Source organism: Tursiops truncatus, chromosome 20, assembly GCF_011762595.2.
Source record: "Tursiops truncatus isolate mTurTru1 chromosome 20, mTurTru1.mat.Y, whole genome shotgun sequence".
NCBI lineage: Eukaryota > Metazoa > Chordata > Mammalia > Artiodactyla > Delphinidae > Tursiops > Tursiops truncatus.
In genome coordinates, this window is record NC_047053.1 from 37,970,186 (window position 1) to 37,990,326 (window position 20,141).

Here is a 20,141-nt window from a genome sequence, read left to right on the forward strand (position 1 = left end):
CCGTGCTCTGCAACAAGAGAAGCCACCGCAATGAGAAGCCCGCCCACTGCAACGAAGAGTAGCCCCCACTCACCGAAACTAGAGAGAGTCTGCAGACAGCAACAAATGTGACATAGTGAATATACTATGACTCATGAATGCTTTCCAAGTGTGTACACGGTTCAGGTGCATTCCATTTAGTCTTTTCTCCACTTTGCAGATGGGGAGCCTGAGGCTGGTAGAGGTTGAGTACCTTGCCCAAAGTCTCACCCTATTCAGTAGTGGGGAGAACTAAGACTCGAGGCCTTAGGCTCTTCCAACAGTACTGCCTCCGAAGTCTTTGTGCCCAGTCATACCCAGCGGCCACTCAGTGCAGGCATCCATCATCTCTCACTTAGATGTCCACAACACTTTTGCCTTTAACCTGGTCCCCTCTAATCCATCCTCTATGCTGCAGTCAGTCAGAGGGATCTTTCTAGAAGGCAAAGTGGGTCATGGCAGTTCTCGGCTCAAACTTTCTAGTGGTTTCCCTCTTGCCCTAGAGATAAAAATCTAACTTTTCATGAGAGATAATAAAGTCCTTCACAAATTGGCCCCTGGCAACTTGACAGTATAGCATGGGGCAGTGGTTCTTCATGGATGCATGTTGGAAATTTGTGCTAGCTTTTTTTGTTTTTTGCCCCACTGCAAGGCTTGTGGGATCTTAGTTCCCTGACCAGGGATCGAACCTGGGCCCTCAGCAGTGAGAGCACGGAGTCCTAACCATTGGCCCGTCAGGGAATTCCCTGTGTTTTTTTTTTTTTTTTTCCTGTGGTGTTTTTTTTTTGTTTATCCCAATGATAAGTTCGTGCTACTGGCGTTTGGTAGGCAGGAGTTAGGGATGCTATATTTTGGCAATGGAAGGGACCATTCTGCACAACCAAGAATTATCCACATGACTTTCACTGTCTTACTGAACATTCTGTGTGAAAAATCTATTATCATCTTAGCCTAGAATCTATCTCTATTAACCCTACATCCAAGGGAGGAGGGGACAGGTTTACTTCTGGTTCACCCTAACCATGAGGATGTAGTCCTTTGGGGTCCCATCTTTACGAAGGAGAATGTCCTGTTAAACTCCCCTGTTGAGGAGGTCCTGGGGTGTTTTCTTTTCCCACAAGACCTGGAAAAAGCTCAAATTCATCTAGTTAGGCAAGTGTCCTCAGAGCAAAAGCCTGCTTCAGTGTTCCACTTATCTCTCTTTATGTCCCCTGCCTTCACTTACTTTGTTTGCCCTGAAAATTCCTCAATTTTCCATTAAAGCATTTAAGAGCTGGGGACCTGATGAAAGCACTTTATCACGTGCTTTCCTATTCATCACCTCATTTGAGCCTTCCAACAACCCTATGAAATAGTTGGGACAGGCACTATTATGTAGACCCATTTTACAGATAGGGTAGCTGCGGCCCAAAGGTACGCAGTAAGTAGTGAGAACTAAGTCCCAACTCTATCCCCTTACTTCGGATTCAGCGTAAATAAGGATGATGGAGAGACCCAAAGGACATTGTGAAGATATATGACAATGGGGTTGACTGCAACGGAAAAGCATTTTTGTGGGTGCACTAGGGAGGGATCCTTAGTCAGCTGGGACCGACTTAACAGCAGCCCTACCAGGGAGGGCACAGGATTCCTTTCCCTGATCCAGGCAGCTGGAAGTCCGCAGCACCAACCCCCAGCTCTGGAAACTGAGGAAGCCCAGGCCCGGTAAAGAGGAGACGGACGTTCACAGGTGTTCGAGTCAGGCAGCTAAGATGACGTTAAGGATAACTTGTTAACAAGGCCTGCCTCTGTTCCCGTGACAACCAGAGCTTGACTACTGAGCCCTTGCAAGGTTGACTGGGGCGGGTTCTTCGTTAACTCGAAATTAGGAAAGGATATTTATGGGGTGTATGTGTGCGCGCGCGCGCGCGCGCAAAAAAGATGAAAAAGATATTCAAAAAGATGTTCAGCTCAGTGATTCTCCACCTCCGCAACATGTTAGAATCACTTTCGCAATTTTAAAAGTTCCGATGCCTAGCCATACACAAGACCAATTAAATCAGAATCTCTGGGGATGGAACTCAGGTATCACTATTTAGTCAAGTCTTACCAGGTGATTCTAATCGCAGCCAAAGTTGCGATCCCAGCTTTTAGCTGCTAAACCAAATTCCTGCGACCTTCTGCAGATGGCGGCCACCCGCCCACTTCCGCCTTTACGTGCCCTGGCAGGGGGAGGGCTTTCCAGGGGCGCATGCGTGTAGCTTCTCTTCGCGCTCTGCTCCCTCCTCCTTTTCCCCCTCCTCCATTTTGTTCGCGGACGCTGGGGACGGTGGGAGCAGATCCATTTCCGGGTTGGCAAAAGGGGCGGCGGCGAGAAAGGGAGCTTGCCGGGGGGCGAGCAAGACGGGACGGAGCCGGAGCGGAGGTGGCGGAGGATTTGCTCCCGGAGCCGCTGTGCCCAGGTCGGGAAGAGGCCGGGGAGGGTGGGTCCGTCGCTGAAATGACCTGAGGACCTGAATGGGAGGGAGAGCCGGGGGAGGGGCGATTGGGGCGGGGCTTGAGGAGAGTGGGGGACTTTGGAGGAGGGGCCTGTGGGAGAGAGGGGTCCTGGGGGCGGGACCTGAGGGGAGGGCGAGTGGGGGCTGGGCCTGAAGAACCTGGAGAAGAGGGGGCGTGGGGAATCTAAGTAGGGAGGAGTGGTCGGGAATTGGTGTGGGGCGAGCGCCGACTGTGAAAAGGTGAGGAAGGTTATTGAGAGACGGGAAATAAGGGATCCTGAAGGGTTGGGTAAGGTAAGACGGCGACTCAGGGTGAGGAACGAGGTAACCGTGCGCAAAAAGGGAGATGGGGAGGGAGGACCTGTTGGGAGCAGGTAATTAACAGGATGCTCCGGGTGAGGAGGCCGCCGTGACATTTTGGGAGTTGATGAGTGAAAACCAATGGTTGAAGGGATAACTGAGGAAATTGCTTACTCTAGAGGGAATCTGGAGAACATTAGTTGAGAAGGAATCAGATTTGAGTTAAACGTTGGATTGAGAAACCTTGGGGTTCGCATGGGAGCAACCTGCAATTGAAGGTTCAGGTTGGAGTGATGTGAAGTCTTAGTTCTGGGCACCTCCAGGATCCACTTCCCTTTTCATCGTGTTATTTTTGCCCTATGTTTGTTTCTGAATGACTTATGGTATGTTTTGAGTGACTTTTTTTCTCCTTTTACAAACCAGAACAGAACCTCAGGGAACAAGGATTCCTAAGGATTTACTAAGTAACTTTGAGGCAAATCATTAAACTGTCTCATTTTTTTCCCTTGGAAATGTAGGTTTGATCCCTCTCTGCTTCTAAAAGATTGTGTTAACCAAATGGGATCTTTAAAGTGGTTGCAAAGAAGTGATCCCTGAAAATTGGATTGAGATATTGATATTTAGAAGACATGTCTTTCCCAGTTTCTTCCTCTCAGCCTTGCACATTTTTTTTTTTTTTTTGTGCCAGGGAAGAGTTGGTTTTGATTTGATACATGTCCAATTTTTAAACTTTTCTCAGTGTCAACTTTTAGTAGCCAAAAATTTCATATTGTTGTGTTACATTGTATTGGCTGCCATCAAGACCGAGATGGGGAAGTTAGAATTGGGAATAAATAAGGTTGGTTGATGGAGAATGTGGAAGAATGCAATATTTTATTTCTATTTTATTGTCTTTGAGAATTCACTGGAAAATAGTGTTGTAGACAGTTGAGCCTTTTGCTTTGGTCCAGTCACTTTGGCCCTTTTTGCCAGTTGTTGGGGAAGCAGTGTGCTTGTGGACAATTTTAGCTTCTTTATTCTTAATCCTTTAGCATCTTGACTGTTCTAGCGTTTTCTTTGGGCATAATACTCTATAAACACTTTGCCCTTAGGTGAATTTGTTTAGCTTAGAAGTGTTCCTGAAGGTCTTGGCATTTCTGAAGTCTGATGTGGATTTGCTTAAGAAGGGGCAGATTCTAACTCACACTTGATATCAGAGTAGTGTTTACCTTAGTTGGTACTGATTAGTTAGGTGATGTCAGCACAAAGGTGAAATGTAGAGGAAAGTGGAAGGTGTTGAGAACTGTACAGTTTTCTGGTTTTACTGATGGCTTTTAAGAAGGGAAAGCACAAGTCCTATTTCTTTTGAAGAGAAAATTGTCGGATGTTCTTTCTTGACTTCTTGGGCTCTTTGGGAGAGTAACCTGGTGGACTTGAACCTGTGTTCTTATTGTTTTAAAGTAATTTTGAAAACCGTGGGCCTGCTGATTCAGGCTGTTTCAGCAACCCAACCCCAGGAAGAACTGCAGGTATGAAGTGTATACAGGTGGTCCCTGACTTACCGTGGTTCCATTAAAGATTTTTCAACTTCATAATGGTGTGTGAGTGATATGCATTCAGTGGAAGCTGTACTTCTAATTTTTAATTTTGATCTTTCCCTGATTTGGCACCATACTCTTGTGATGCTGAGCAGAGGCAGACAGCCGCAGCTCCCAGTCAGCCACACCAGCTGATACACTTACAACCTTTCTGTGCCCATACAACCATTCTGTCTTTCACTTTCAGTACAGTATTCAGTAAATGACGTGAGATATTCAACACTTTATTATAAAATAGGCTTTGTGTTAGATGATTTTGCCCTACTCTAGGCTAATGTAAGTGTTCTGAGCGCATTTAAGGTAGGCTAGGCTAAGCTATGATGTTCAGTAGGTTAGGCGTATTAAATGTCTTTTCGAATTAACAGTATTTTCAACTTACAATAGGTTTATCAGGATGTAACCCATCTGTACACTTATTTGGGGGTAAAAACTTGCTTAATATTTTGCTGTCATTTCAACCTACAGTGTGTCTTTTTGGTTTGTTTTTAAGGTATTGAAATAAGTTGTGGAGGCTCAGAGCTCTGGGCAGACTTTTGGTATAGCCTGCTTCTTTCACATAATGGTTTTCCATTTTTCCTATCCTGTCATGTGTTTCCATTGCTCTACTGGAGCCAGTCCGAAGTGGGAAATGGCAAATTGCACATTTTTTTCCTCCTTTTCAGTCTCTGGTGGACATCTTGTCTGTGTCACAGTTTGATACCACCAAATTGAAAGGATTTTTGACTGCTTCAAATGGGGAGGGTGGACAGAAGCTGAGCTGGGTTTGCTGGGCCAGAGAATGGACTCTGTCAAAGAAAAGAATAGTTGCAGAAACACAAACCAGGACCTTGAAGCTGTGACTAACATTTTGGCAACATGCTTCCCTTTGCCAAATAACTTCTTTTCTTCTTGAGTGTGATTGTTGATCTCCTTCTCAAAGTAGGCTCTTGTTGCTACTGTTCTTTACACAGCTCCCGAGCAGAAGTTGGCAGAGTTCCGGTTGACTGTCTCTTGAGGGATGTGGCCCGGATTAGAGTGGATGGGGTGTTTCATGTCAAAGTGAGGTTCATTGGCAGATCCTGAGAGCTGCTCTGCAAGGAAATGGAGGCGGTACTCTTTACTGAATGTTCTTACACGCCTTTATGTTTCTCCTAAATTCAAATCTGTTACTTATTCATCTGGTGATTAAATGCAGAATCATTGCCTTTGCCTAGCTTTGAAAGTCCAAGGCATTGAGGAAGAGAGAAAGAGTGTTTCCCACTTTTTTTTTCGCCTCACGCTCACTCCCAAGCCTTTGAGCCTGGGGAGCCACAGGCTAAACTCACACGCACTTCTTGGTGTTATTATCGAGGGGTATTTTAAAATGCTGAATAGAACTTTATGGAGAAAAACAATGTTAGTAGGGAAAGAAGGTGATACATTTGCTAATGTCTGTGTCAGTCTTAGGTCTTTTAATATTTTGGCTTACCATGCCTGTGGAGGCAAATAGGTTATCAAATAAGGGAGCCAGGAATTGGCTTCTAACTTGCCATTTAGGCTTGGCAAAGTTAGAGCAATTTAGTATGACTACACTGAATACTTTATTTATTTATTTTTTGAAGATGTTGGGGGTAGGAGTTTATTAATTAATTAATTTATTTTTGCTCTGTTGGGTCTTCGTTTCTGTGCGAGGGCTCTCTCCAGTTGTGGCAAGTGGGGGCCACTCTTCATTGCGGTGCATTGCAGTGCACTCTCACTATCGCGGCCCCTCTTGTTGCGGAGCACAGGCTCCAGACGTGCAGGCTCAGCGGCCATGGCTCATGGGCCCAGTTGCTCTGCAGCATGTGGGATCCTTCCAGACCAGGGCTCGAACCCATGTCCCCTGCATTAGCAGGCAGATTCTCAACCACTGCGCCACCAGAGAAGCCCTACACTAAGTACTTAATGCTACTTGGTAAATGTCCTTTTCAGTGTGTTCTACTTAGTGAATACCCCCTTTTTTAAAAAATATTTATTTGGTTTTTCCGGGTCTTAGTTGCTGCATGTGGGCTCCTTAGTTGTGGCATGCAAACTATTAGTTGCTCCACGGCATGTGGGATCTAGTTCCCTGGCCAGGGATCGAACTCGGGCCCCCTGCATTGGGAGCACGGAGTCTTAGCCACTGCGCCACCAGGGAAGTCCTTACCCTTTTGTTTTTCAGGGGATAATTATTTGAAGATAACTGTGTCTCCATTAGGTCTTGGAATGGATTATGAAGATCATTTCTTGCAGTGTGTGACAGTGGCCCTTGTAACATTGGAGATAACCCCAAAACTAATCCTCTTCTTGGTGGCCCTGGATTCACCTTTCTCTTGCCATCGTTAGTCCAGAGTATTCTGTTTCTGATATGCAGGTTCAGATCCAAAGGTTTTGACTCTGGTCCAGGGCTTTGATTGTGGCAACAAATATGATTATTGGAGTTGTGTTCAGCCTAGTCTCAGGTCTTTCTTTCCTGAAGAGTGTCTTGAAGTTTGGCACATCTGTATATCCAAGGAACGTGTGTAGATGTCCTCCCCATTTTAATAATTGGTTTTCAGAAAATTTTTAGTTTCTTAAACTTCATGGATTCATATTAAGCTCCATTTAGACTGAGGCCCCTGAGTGAAAGTAATTTGTTTTTAGTTGGTATTTATGATAATTCTTCAGTACAAATTCATCAACCGGCTTTCTGTGCTTATAGAAATGCTGAATCCAATAATCCCCTTTTTTTTCCTCCCAATAATCCCTCTGACTGTGAAACATTCTCCATAAGTCCAGATTGGAACAATTGGTTGTTTAAAAAAGAAAAAAAGGCATTTTCTAAAGTGGTACAGTCTACTGTGGGACAAGCTGTCTAAGATTTGTAGATAGTGAGATTTCCTTCTTTCCACTTCTACCTTCCCTGTGCTCAGATGTAGGCAGGGTGTTTGTCATCAAAGATCCAGGTATGAGATTAATTTAAACTCTTGCTATCACTGTCTTATAAGGACAGGACTGTCTTTAACAAATATTATTTAAAAAAAATACTTTATTTATTTATTTGGCTGCGCCAGGTCTTCATTGCAGCACACGGGATCTTCATTGCTGCGTGCGGGCTCTTTAGTTGCGGCATTCGAACTGTTGGTTGCGGCATGAATGTTGGATCTAGTTCCCTGACCAGGGATTGAACCTGGGTCCCCTGCATTAGGAGCGTGGAGTCTTAGCCACTGGACCACCAGGGAAGTCCTGACAAATATCATTCTTTTAAATAGATAATACACTCACGTGGCCCAGAATTTGAAAGGTAAAAAAAAAGGTTTACAGTCAATAGTCTGCCCTCCACCCTTGTCTACTCTTCATTCCAGTTCGTCTCCCCAGAGTCAGCTAATATTATCAGTTTCTTGAGATCCTTTGCAGAGATACTGTGTACATGTAAAGCAAATACATACATTTCTTGCATTTTTTTAAACGAGTGTAGCACACTACTAATTCTATCTGCAGTTTGTAAGAAACTTATTTTGACCATCATTCCGCATGAACAGTAAAGAGAGTGGGCACCTGCCCTATACTGGTAGATATTTAATGTTTCCAGTCTTTTGCTGTTGCAAACTATGCTCCGGTGAATAACTATATATATTTGGTCCTGTGCATATGTGACCGTATCTGTAGGGTAAATTATAAGTAGAATTGCTGAAGCTGCTTTTTTGGGGCCCTGTCATTCACTTATGTGACAATTTTTGAGCTCCTGCTGTGTGCCAAGCACTGTGGTAGGTGCTGGAGATACAGCAGTGAACAAAACTGACTCAGAGCTTGCACTCATGCGATTATGGTCTAGTGGGGGAAACATCCATTAAACAAATAATTAATTACTCTTGCTATAAGTGCTGTGGAGAGAGCTAATGAGAAGCCTGATCCTGGTTCATTGGGAAGGCAGGCACTCAGGGAAGGTCCCTGAGGAATTGACTTCTAAGGCTGAAACCTAAAGGAAGAGGGGAGGAAATGGCAGAGATGAAGGTCCTGAGGAGGGAAAGAACTCGGCTATTTTGAAGAATTGAAGGAAGTTCCAGTGTGTCTGGAGCTTAGGGAGTGAGAAGCAGAGAGATAGGAGGCAAGGCTTCAGAGAGTGTGAGCTCTCCAAAGGTACAGATAAATGGCATAGTAAATTTTGAGTTCAACCTTTACAATAGACATTTTTTCCTGCCACTTCTTTCCACATGTAGTAGTTGACCAGTGTTGATGCTGAAACCATCAATATCATGAAGGAGTATGATGCCTGTACGGTGGAACGTGTTTTCTAAAAACTTTCCTGGGTAAAGCCTATTCTTTTAATCTTGATTTCTTTTAGGTCCTGCAAATTAAACTTGTGTGGCTGGATTAGGACTTAAAGTTTTGGGCTCTTGAGAACTGGTTTGGAGATTGTTGGGGAGCAATTCTTATATGGGGGATGATGGGATTGTTAGTTTGCCAGACCTGCTTATTTAGGAAACAGAAAACCTTCACTTCTGGAGACTATTGACTGTTTTTTTTTGTAAGCCTCATGAGGCTGGAGAGAGAACACAGATGTTCTTATTGTGAACTACTGAATATAATTTGTCATACCCATCATCTAGGCCATATGTCTTAACATGATGCCTACGACTTATTGGACATGCAAATGAATCAGTAGCTCAAGGGCCATTATAACTCTTAATATATGAAAACATTTTTATCTGCTATATCTGCTGTATATTTTATATTGACGTTTGTTCAGGAATCACAGTACTCTTCCCCAAAGCCCAGGTGGTCCTGTTTGATTTAGTACCTTTCTTGTGTAATTGGATCAGCTTGCCCTGTTTTCATAGCTCAAAGTAGACTCTTGGTTTAGCAGATCATCGCTAGTGATCAAGGAATGAAAATGTGCAGATTTTTCTAGCATTTCAGCAAGGAGCGTATGTGTATCTGATGGCTTAAGGGTGTTAGAGTGAGAGAAAGAGACTCTCCAATGAAAGTCATAGCTTTGTTATAAGATTATCTGTGGTGAGTTGGGACTTAATATATTATCTTTGAAATGAGGCATGACACTTCTCTCCATGTGGAGTCTGGATCAACATTTTATGGAGCATCTGCTTAAATTTTCTTTCAGGCCTTTTTAAAAAAATATTAATTTATTTTTGGCTGCGTTGGGTCTTTGTTGCTGCATGCGGGCTTTCTCTAGTTGTGGCGAGCGGGGGCTACTCTGTTGTGTGCGGGCTTCTCATTATGGTGGCTTCTCTTGTTGCGGAGCATGGGCTCTAGGCACGCGGGCCTCAGTAGTTGTGGCACGTGGGCTCAGTAGTTGCGGCTCGCGGGCTCTAGAGCACAGGCTCAGTAGTTGTGGTGCACGGGCTTAGTTGCTCCACGGCATGTGGGATCTTCCCGGACCAGGGCTCGAACCCGTTCGCCTGAATTGGCGGGTGGATTCTTAACCGCTGCACCACCAGGGAAGCCCAGGCCTTTTCTTAACGGAGACTGTCATCACTGATTTTCCTTACTTCTGACTGCTCTATGTCTAAGCTTTCTACTTTTATATTTGGGGTGTGCAAATGAAGGAAGGCACACAGAAGTCGAGGGCTAGTACTATGAGATGGCCAACCTAGAGTGAGAAGAGCTGTTTTTTGTCATCGGTGACTAGGTTTCAGCCTACCTGGTAACAGTCTTTTAATCTCATTAACAGTTTCTTAGAACTTCTAAAGATATTTTGACAACAGATGGTTATTTTTGTTTTTCAATTAGTTGCATTAAATTGAGGAGAAGACCTTTTAAAAAGGGGGCTAAGGTAATTGATTTTAAGATTTATCCCTCTATTTTTGTGCTTACCTTTGCAGTTAAATTTTGGTCACGAATTCTGATAGTGGCCTGGAAGTTCCTCCCATATTTGACCTGTGGTGCAGTGAGCTCTGGGGTGGTGAACATTGTTTGGTTACACCCAGGCTGTGCCAGAGATTCGGGTTGCATTAGGCAGCCTGCTTCCATTACAGTGAGTGAGACACGGGTTATTTTGGTTTGTTTGGGATTTTCTACTCTCTTTAACTGCATTGGTAACAGATCCAGTACTGACCTCATTTTTTTGAAATTTTGGTCAGTCTGAAGCTTGGTTTTGCTTATACGGTGTTAGATTTTTTTGATTTTTAGTAATTAAATTAAAAAAATCAATAGAGTAAGAATACATCGTTTAAGGAGTCAAATAGTACTATAAGTCTTACAATTTAAAAAGCTGCTCCATTTCTCCTTATTTGTCCTCAATCACTTTGAATACTTCTGGTATTTTTTTCCTGATGTACCTTCGTGTTTCTACATAGTATACTCACACTGTTACGTCTTAGTTTTTCAATTCTTAGATATTATCTATTGAATTTCTACTGTGGACACTGAATTTTGCATTCTTATGTTGCTTTTCACGCTCAACCCTTCCTGCTATCTGCCTAATAGAGATATATCACAATCTTGATTAAATCAATATTTTGTATTATATATCAGGATTCAAATAGAAAAACCAACCATTCTTGAGATTTCACAGATTACCAAATCATTGGAAGGCCAGGGGAGCATAGGTCAGGGAAAGCCACTTGTGGGGATTGTAAGAAACTGCAACCATTAATAATCTTGGCTGCCTTAAACACCAAAGCAGGCAATTTACAGAATATTGAAAACTGCTACAAACCACATGTCTGTCATCTGTTGGAGGCCACACACCTGCTCATTGCTCCTGGAAGGTCAGTAGTAGCATCTACCTTCCTTCCATCTTCCAGATCTTGAGTGAATGAGTTGTGTCGGTGGAATTTAAACCACAACCTCGTTGACAGGGGATTCTAGGAAAAGTAGTTCCCAGACCTCCAGCCTCCCTCCTCTGCCATGAGTCCAGAAGGAAGTAGAGGTGAGTGTTATCAAAAGAAGGAAAAAAAAAAAAGCATCCAGTATATTGACTGTGTACTATATTTCCTTCTTCATACTTTTTTCCCCAAGTATAATAATTGCCTTTTTTCTTTTTTTTTTTTTTTGCTTGATTTTCTGAGTGTCAATCATTAATTCATCCCTAAACTCGGATGAAAGTTTCTCTTTTCAGTACACTCGAACACATTAGTGGAGTCTCTTCCAGAGGCTTTATGAAAAAAGGTCTATAGGAGGGGGTGCATTTTTTGAGGTCTTGCATGTCTGAATCATCTCTTTTCTACCCTCACGCTGGTTGGTAGTGTGATTAGATATAAAATATTATGTTGGGGATCATATTTCTTTGGAAATTTTAAGCCTTTGTCATTTTCTAACTTTCAAAAATCATATTGTGAAGTTTGATGCTATTCCGATTCTAGATTCTTTGTGTGGGATCTGTTTTTCCTCTGAGAGATTTTAGGGTCTTGTCTTTACCTGCACCCCCTGGAAGACTCTGCAGTGGAAGCGCAGAGTCTTAATCACTGGATTGCCAGGGAAGTCCCATTTAGGGTCTTGTCTTTATCCCTGGTATTCTGAAATGCAGTGATGTGCATTGGGATGGTTATTGGAATTCATCATACTTGGGAATTCCCTGGTGGTCCAGTGGTTAGGACTCCACGCTTCCACTGCTGGGGGCCCAGGTTTGATCCCTGGCCAGGGAACTAAGATCCCACAAGCCTGGTGGTGTGGCCAAAAAACAAAATCATCATGGCTGACCTTCAGTGGGCGTTTTCAGTCTGCAACTTATTTCCATCTGTCTTGGGAAGTTTTCTTGTATTAACATCTTTTATAATGTATTCTCTCTATGATAATTATTTCTCTCTTCTCTCTTTCTGGGAACCCCTTTTGGGGAATCCAGATGGTGAAACTCCTAGAATGGCCCTGTAATTTTTTTTCTCTTGTGAATTTTTTTTTTCTCATTCAATTTTCAGATAACCTTAGTTTTTTCTTTCAACTCTTCTATTGTATTTTTAATATTTGCTATCAATTTTTTTTGCTATCAATTTAAAAAAAATAAATTTATTTATTTATTGGCTGCGTTGGGTCTTTGTTGCTGCATGCGGGCTTTCTCTAGTTGCGGTGGCGAGTGGGGGCTACTCTTGGTTGTGGTGTGCGGGCTTCTCATTGTGGTGGCTTCTCTTGTTGTGAAGCACGGGCTCTAGGTGCACGGGCTTCAGTAGTTGTAGCACGTGGGCTCAGTAGTTGTGGCTTGCAGGCTTAGTAGTTGTCGCGCGTGGGCTTAGTTGGTCCACAACATGTGGGATCTTCCCAGACCAGGGCTCAAACCCGTGTCCCTTGCATTGGCAGGTGGATTCTTAACCACTGCACCACTAGGGAAGTCCTTGCTATCAGTTTTTTTAATTTCCAGGAAATTTTTTTGGAATTTTATATATAAATATTTTTGCATGTTGTCAGGAATTGTGTTTTGTTTGCTTTGATTCCTGTCTTTCATGTTAGAGGTTTTCTTGAAATGTCTGATAATTCTTGGCTATGTCTGTTCATTTTTAAGGATGAGGCACTAAAAAGCTGAGTGTGGAGCCCTGGCTCATCAAGTGGTGGGCACCATTTTAGGGTGAATTGGTACTGGTCACTTTCCTCAGAGAGGGCTGCTCCAGTCTTCTGCCTGGAGAATATAAGCCCAGCAGCAGGTGTTTTTGGAGCCAAGTGGGAGAAGAGAGCTGGGGATGGGGGAAGAGGTCTCATTGTTGAGTACAAGTTAGACTTCCACTTGATCCCTCTGTTTTCATTATGGCTCTGCTGCCCTTAGCTATGACTGGTCCCTTGGTTCAAGAGGCCCTCTGGTTCAACTTCTCTCATCTTCTGCCAGGCATCATGGGGGAGGGGGCAGAGAGGATGGAAGAATCTTATTTCTTATACAGACTTTCAACCAATTCTGTTTTAGCCCCTCCTACACTCCTTTATCCAGAGGTATTAGGTGCCTCCAATTTCTGAGCCTTTTCTGAGATTCTGTGGTAGGAACCTGCTTGCTTCTTACTGCTGCAAGCATTTAACTTTTTCCTTTCTGTGAAGTTATTTATCACTAGTGCATCTGCTTTCCAGCTTCCAAAATTTTGTTGACGTCTCTCTTTATGTTGTTGTCTCCTTTCCCGTTTTTTTTTCTTTTTTGAAGTTTATGCCTTAAAAAATCCCTTTGCTGTAATTTTGATGGTGTGTATGTGTGATAAATGTACAGACATATTCATGTTTAACCAACGTATTCATCACCTTTTCTTTACTGCAACCCATTCAGATAGCAGTTGATTGCTAATGCTCCTTTAGAACCCTGTGTTCCAGACTTCCCTAACACCAAGAATACTTAAGGTGCTCATTGAAAATACAGATTCCCAGATCTCTCTCCTGCAAAATTTCTGATTTTAGTAGGTCTGGATTAGGGCCCAGCAATCTTTTTTGTGCTTGATTTTTAAACAGATGCCCTACGATGTGTCTTATCTTCAGACAAGTTTGGAAGCTCTGTTTTAGAAGGATCTTCTAAACCATTTATTGCTATCCTAAGTTGCTTTTGTATTCCGACTACATTTTAGTCTGTCTAGCTTTGGTCTGGATTTCTAAATTAGAATGTGTGTCCTTCATCTGATTAACTCCTCTCTTCTGTAGTTAAATGCTGGCTAATGGTAATAACTTTGGCCCTGTATGACTCCATTTTTTTAGCCAACATTTGTAAACCCACAGGTTCCTGGGATGTGTGGGTGGGGAGGAAATATTAGTTATGAACATTGAGCTACTCTGCATCATTTCACTGTCCAAATCCAGGAATCTATTTTTTTGTATTTGAAATGGAAAATTGACTCAGGCTTTAAAAACAAATTTACTAATTATCTGCCTTAGATTTATGCAGCATCATTTTTGGACATGTTAAAGCACTGTGATTTGAAGTTTGTTTGTTTTTTTTTTTTTTTTTGCGGTACGCGGGCCTCTCACTGCTGTGGCCCCTCCCGTCGCGAAGCACAGGCTCTGGACGCGCAGGCCCAGCAGCCATGGCTCACGGGCCCAGCTGCTCCACGGCACGCGGGGGATCCTCCCGGACCTGCATCGGCAGGTGGACTCTCAACCACTGCGCCACCAGGGAAGCCCTGAAGTTTGTTTTTAACTTTGACAATATGAGAGGGCACATTCTCTTCTTTTTGTGTTGTAGATCCCTAGGCCTTAGAAGGAAAAACAGTTGTTGTCTTTTATTGTTGGTATGTAAAACACCTGGAAATGAGGTGTTTGCTGCTGCTCCTTGGTTGCTGTGAGTCGCTTGGCGATCAGGAGCTAAATAGTACCTGTCTTAGCTATGTTGTAGAGGCCAAGTGTAGTACCCTAGTACTCAGGTGTTGGAAGTCTTGCTGTTATTAGCTAAAATGCAGCCTGAGGAAGCCATGTCGGCTCTGACATAGATTTACATTCTAAGATGAACAGCTCTATCAAAACAGCTCTAGTAGAATTTTACAGGTTTCATTGAAACAGTTTTGCTGAATGAAGTCACAAAAACAGTGCTAAATCTAAAGTGTTATTGTCTTGGGAGTTCCCTGGTGGCTTAGTGGTTAGGATTCCAGGCTTTCACTGCCATGGCCTGGGTTCAGTCCCTGCTCGGGGAACTGAGATCTTGCAAGCCGCACGGCCAAAAAATAAAAATAAAGTGTTATTGTCTCATTGACTATGAATCACTGGCTATGTTTTGAAGCACTACGGCACTTTGAACTATTACTGATTTACTGCAGTTGACTATTTTCTATATATGTTCCCCCACCTTCCCAATACTTCAGTGCTTTCAGGATAGTAGGATTTTCTCTTTGCTTTGAGGGGTGTGGTAGGGGCTGGGGATGTTTGGTGAAGTCATTCTCTGATCTCTGTTTAGGACGATTTTCAGGTATTATGTTTACAGTTGCTCTTGCATTAGTTATCTCTAGCCGTCTTTTTATTGAAGTAATTTTTCACAGATGTGGTTATTTTATTGCACACAAGAGTAGACTTCTCATTGATTTGTGATCATTTTAGATGAGAGGACTTGGCTGCTGGGTTGCCCTGTAACTGGGAATCATAACCTGTGGTACCTAATATTTACCACATCAAGTCGTCTATGAATATGTAGGCTTCTGAGTTTATGTTTTTCGGGCTTTTGAAAAATAATCTGAGACAAGAGGAAAGAGTCATATTAGGGGGAAAAGCTGCACTTTGGGATGTATACTTATGCTCTTATTAGGAAAATAATATTTGAAAGGATTTCGTCATATAGTTATATATCTTTCTTTTGCCTCTGTCCTTTTCTCTTCTAGGGTTGTGTTCTGCTTGTAACAGTGAAAAATCATTGAGGTAAAGAGTAAAACATCCAGGTTTAGTTGCAGAAGTCTAGGATTTTCAGTTTAAATTATCATGGTGTGCGTGTAATTTTTTTAAAAATTAGTTTACTTATTATTTATTTTTGGTTGCGTTGGGTCTTTGTTGCTGCGCGTGGGCTTTCTCTGCTTGCGGCGAGTGGGGGCCACTCTGTTGCGGTGCGCGGGCTTCTCATTGCGGTGGCTTCTCTTGTTGTGGAGCACGGGCTCTAGGCGCGCAGGCTTCAGTAGTTGTGGCACGAGGGCTCAGTAGTTGTGGCACGTGGGCTCTAGAGCGCAGGCTCAGTAGTTGTGGCTCACAGGTCCAGTTGCTCTGCAACATGTGGGATCTTCCTGGACCAGGGCTCGAACCCGTGTCCCCTGCATTGGCAGGCGGATTCTTAACCACTGCGCCACCAGGGAAGTCCCTTTGTGATTTTTTTAAAAATTACTTGTTGGATCAATCAGATTTGCTGCAGAGTTGAATTTCCATGATGAAATATGTGCGCAGTTGGAAAAGTGATTTTTTTTCCCTTCATGGAGTAACCTTGGAATTTTAATTAATTCCATTTCTACATATGATAGAAATCTGTTTCACCAGGTTTGACTGAATTGAATTTCAAGGGGGAGGGAGCACCTTTTCCATTGAGAGACGAGGGCTGTAGATTATTTTCAGACTATATAAAGCTTTTTTGGGCGGGGAGGGTGGTAAAATATGAATAACAAGAATGTTACTCTAGTCTGTTTCCTTGTATTTTAGAGAAACCAGAAGTGCTTTAGTGGAAACTCTCTGCTGTATTCTGTCCTAGAACACGTGGAGGCGTGTTCATAGTTCAGTGTTGACATCAGTTCCTCCGTAATTATAGGAACCTGTTTGGCTCCTGCTGTTCGTTAGTCTCCTGCAGTGGCATGTGAATACTCTCAGGCAGTAGCTCCTGGCTGTTCTCCCATGTGGGGTTCTGTGACTTAGGAACTGGATGCCATTACGCCGCTGTGGTAATGAGCCCCTCCTTCTCCATACTGTACTGCTTTTCAGGAGCAAGGTTGAAGGGCAGGTGGACAGGTAGGCAGACTGCCATCAGGGGACTTTTAACCCTGGAAGGCTTTCAGTTAGTACCTAGGTCCCTAGCTGTACTCAAGCCAACGAGAGATGAGGTGTACAGTCTGTGAGATTAGTGAACGAGATAACTGATGGAACTTGTTTACTTTGGGTGTGAAGCTGTTGGTTTGTTTAGACTTCTTTGGTATAATAGGCATATTGGATGGAGAAGGATACTACTTTTGGATTTGGAGGATGGCCTACAGAGGCCTCAGATTTCATCTCCTCTCACTCGTCACCTCACCCTGTTCTAGTTACTCTGGCTTTTTCACTAGTTCTCTAACACATCAAGCTCATTACTATCGCAGGCGGTTTTCCCTTTGATGTTTGTGAATTCTTTTTGGAATGCTCTTTCCCCAGATGTTTCTAGGGCTTGGCTGTTCATGGAGAGACTTCTTTGGAGAGCCAGCCCCCAGCCCCCACCCGTCTCCTCATCTAAAAGAACACTATACCCTACTCCTGCACTCTCCCTTTATGATTCTCTTTTTTTCATTCTTTTTGTCAGTAATGGAAATGTTGAGATTGTATTTGTTTCCTTGTTTATCTTTTCCTCTAGAATATAGGCCCCAAGATTGTAAAAAATTGTCTAGTTCAGCCTCTAGAACAGGGTTTATCAACCTCAGCATTATTGACATTTTTGGACGGGAGAATTCTTTTTTGTGGGAGGTTGCCCTGTGCACTATAGAGTGTTTAGCAGCATTCTTGTTTTCTATCTCCTAGATGCCAGTAACACCTCCTAGTCATGACAGTCAGAATGTCTCCAGACATTGCCAACTGTCTCCTGGGGGACAAAATCACCCTGCTTGGGAACCATTGTTATAGAACAATGCTTTGGCACCTAGTGGGTGCTCAAGAAATGTTTATCATATGATAGATGGATTAATGAATGAATAAACTCAGCAAGGTAAGCAAGTTAAGATTTTTTGGAGCACTGAACTACACATGTGTATATAGCCTTGTGTTTCTTCCTTACCTCTTTTCTTGTCTTTTCCATTTCTGGCCCATTGATCCATCCTTCACTGCTTTTTTCCCTCAACTCAGGCTTGCTTGCTCTTTCAGACAATGCTACTTTTAAATTTGGTTCGGTTCAACAAGTGACAGATGAGCCCCTACTCTGTGCTGTAAAATAATAGGAAAGAACTATAGAAGGATACGGTGCTGTCTGTGCTTAAGAGCTCATTGGGTAAAATGGACACAGATACATGAAATGTTCCTCTAAAGTTTCTTAGTTCAGGGTAATGTCTAAACTGGTACCAGGGCCATTATAGGGTTATTTAAGGAATAGTTGTTAAATGAAATGCTTATCAGAATGGGGTGATTGCTGTTGAATTTGGAATCCAGTTTTAACAAAAACCTACCCATTCAGGGAATTCCTTGGTGGTCCAGTGGTTAGGACTCTGCACTCTCACTGCCAAGGGCCCGGCTTTGATCCCTGGTCTAAGATCCTGGAACTAAGATCCTGCATGCCGCACGGTGTGGCCAAAAAAAACCTACCTAATCATTTTCTACTTATTTTCATTGTTGCAGTTACCCTTGGTTTCTTGCTATTGATTCTGTCAGTAACATGGTTGAGAAATATGCAAAGTGGGCTTGCTCATTTTGCACTTGTTTGATGGGAATGTTTCTAGGGTTGGTTATTTTATTGAATGGTCTTGACAGCTGATTCATCAATGGTTCTTTTTTTTTTAGTATCTGTAAAACCTTTTTTTTAAAAAAATATTTATTTACTTATTTATATTTATTTTGGCTGCGCCGGGTCTTAGCTGCAGCACATGGGACCTTCGTTGCGGCATGTGGACTTCTTTAGTTGTGGCATTCGGACTTCTGAGTTGCGGCATGCGGACTCCTAGTTGCGGCATGCATATGGGATCTAGTTCCCCGACCAGGGATTGAACCCAGGCCCCTTGGATTGGGAGCTTAGAGTCTTACCCACTGGACCACCAGGGAAGTCCCATCAGTGAGTTTTTAACGTCCTTGCTTGGAAAATCTTGCCACCTCTATCCACCTGGTATGAAAATACACCAAACAAAAACCCCATTGTCTGTTATGTGACTTTTCTTTGTCCTAGAGCAACTGATTTTTCTCTTTCTGCTGAATATTTATGTTCCATCTCTCATACTGTTAGAGAGGTGTTTTGTTTTGTTTGTTTGTTTTGAACTATGGGATCAGAAGAATTGCATTGGGGGAACATTTGGAACCTTTTCCTCTTGAAGACACAACTGTCTTCTCTTTAGATTATCTGGAGACAGAGTAGACAGAGCTAAATGGTCTTTCAGTGAGAATCTTGAAATGTCTCTTTTAGCTGTCTCTCTGTTCCTTTATATTACAAAGCAGTTTAATAAGATATTAAAGAATTGAACATGTATTTAACAAAGGAGAGATAATTTTCTTGTTGACATCCCAAATTCCTATCCATATGACTGAGTCTTGTAAGGTAGAACTAAGGCCCTTGAGACTTTGCTGAGGGAGACAGCCTACTTAAAAATGTTCAAGGTCAGGTGTTTTTTTTGTTTTTTTTTCCCCTGTGGGATTTTGTTGGGTACTTTGGTACAAAAACTGTAATTTACTCTGTAATCAAAGCTGAGATCAAAGGAGAGTGCTGTTACCTGAGGTCACTCAGCATGAAAGTGGATGTCGTTAAGATTTAGATTTAAAATAAAAATTTTTTTCTTTGTAAAATAACTTGGTATTGAAACCTGAGTTTTATAACAGCAGAATACCATTTGGGTAAAGCCCTCAGATTGTAGTGGTAACTGGAATACCTCTTAGATCTTTTAAAATATATGATAAAAAGCAACAACTAAATTGGATTCTTCATTTATCAAATGTAAAAGGAAGTAGTTTCTGTCTTTGTCCTCAGGAGGTTCCCTGCTCCTAAAGTGTACAAATATTTGGAAATTGAATAGAAAAGTAGGTTTTGTCTTCTGAGGAACAGAAGAAAGCACTTTTTTTTTTTTTTTTTTTTTTTTTTGGCAGTACGCGGGCCTCTCACTGTTGTGGCCTCTCCCGCTGCGGAGCACAGGCTCCGGCCGCTCCGCGGCATGTGGGATCCTCCCAGACCGCGGCACGAACCCGTGTCCCCTGCATCGGCAGGCGGACTCCCAACCACTGCGCCACCAGGGAAGCCCAAGAAAGCACTTTTTAAAAGTGCATTGCTTGAGTTTTATGGAGACCTACCTCTGAATTCTGTGATAAATTTGATATTAAGAAGACTTGAAATAATGCTCTCTGATCTTTATTTCAGAGAAACTGACTCCTGAGGATGTGAAAAGCTATCATGGTTTTTAAGTGGAAAGGCTTAAGAAGGGAATGAGAATTTTTCTGAAAATCAGGGACTCTGAAGAACACAGATGGTGAGGTTTGTAGTTCTAATTTAATAGATCAGAAAGGAAAGACTTAATTCCGTGATGAACCCTCTTTTTTCCTTTTTTTAGTTTAATCTCAGGTTTAACTT

The 20,141-nt window shown here is 42.7% G+C and overlaps 1 protein-coding gene across 7 annotated transcripts in view; it reads left to right on the top strand.

Annotated features, from left to right (window-relative positions):
• The first annotated feature begins 2,292 nt into the window (after positions 1-2,292).
• The window catches only part of WIPF2 (WAS/WASL interacting protein family member 2), a 45,498-nt gene continuing 27,649 nt past the window's right edge, over positions 2,293-20,141 (top strand). For 2 of the 7 annotated variants that reach the window (XM_019939365.3, XM_019939363.3), the window contains exons 1-2: positions 2,293-2,459; positions 19,932-20,045. The gene's annotated coding sequence lies outside the window, so the exon portion shown is untranslated. Of the gene's footprint in view, positions 2,460-5,322; positions 5,462-17,407; positions 17,592-19,931; positions 20,046-20,141 lie in introns of all 7 variants that reach the window. The other 5 variants (XM_019939364.3, XM_033848315.2, XM_073797151.1 and 2 more) reach the window with 5 other exon arrangements.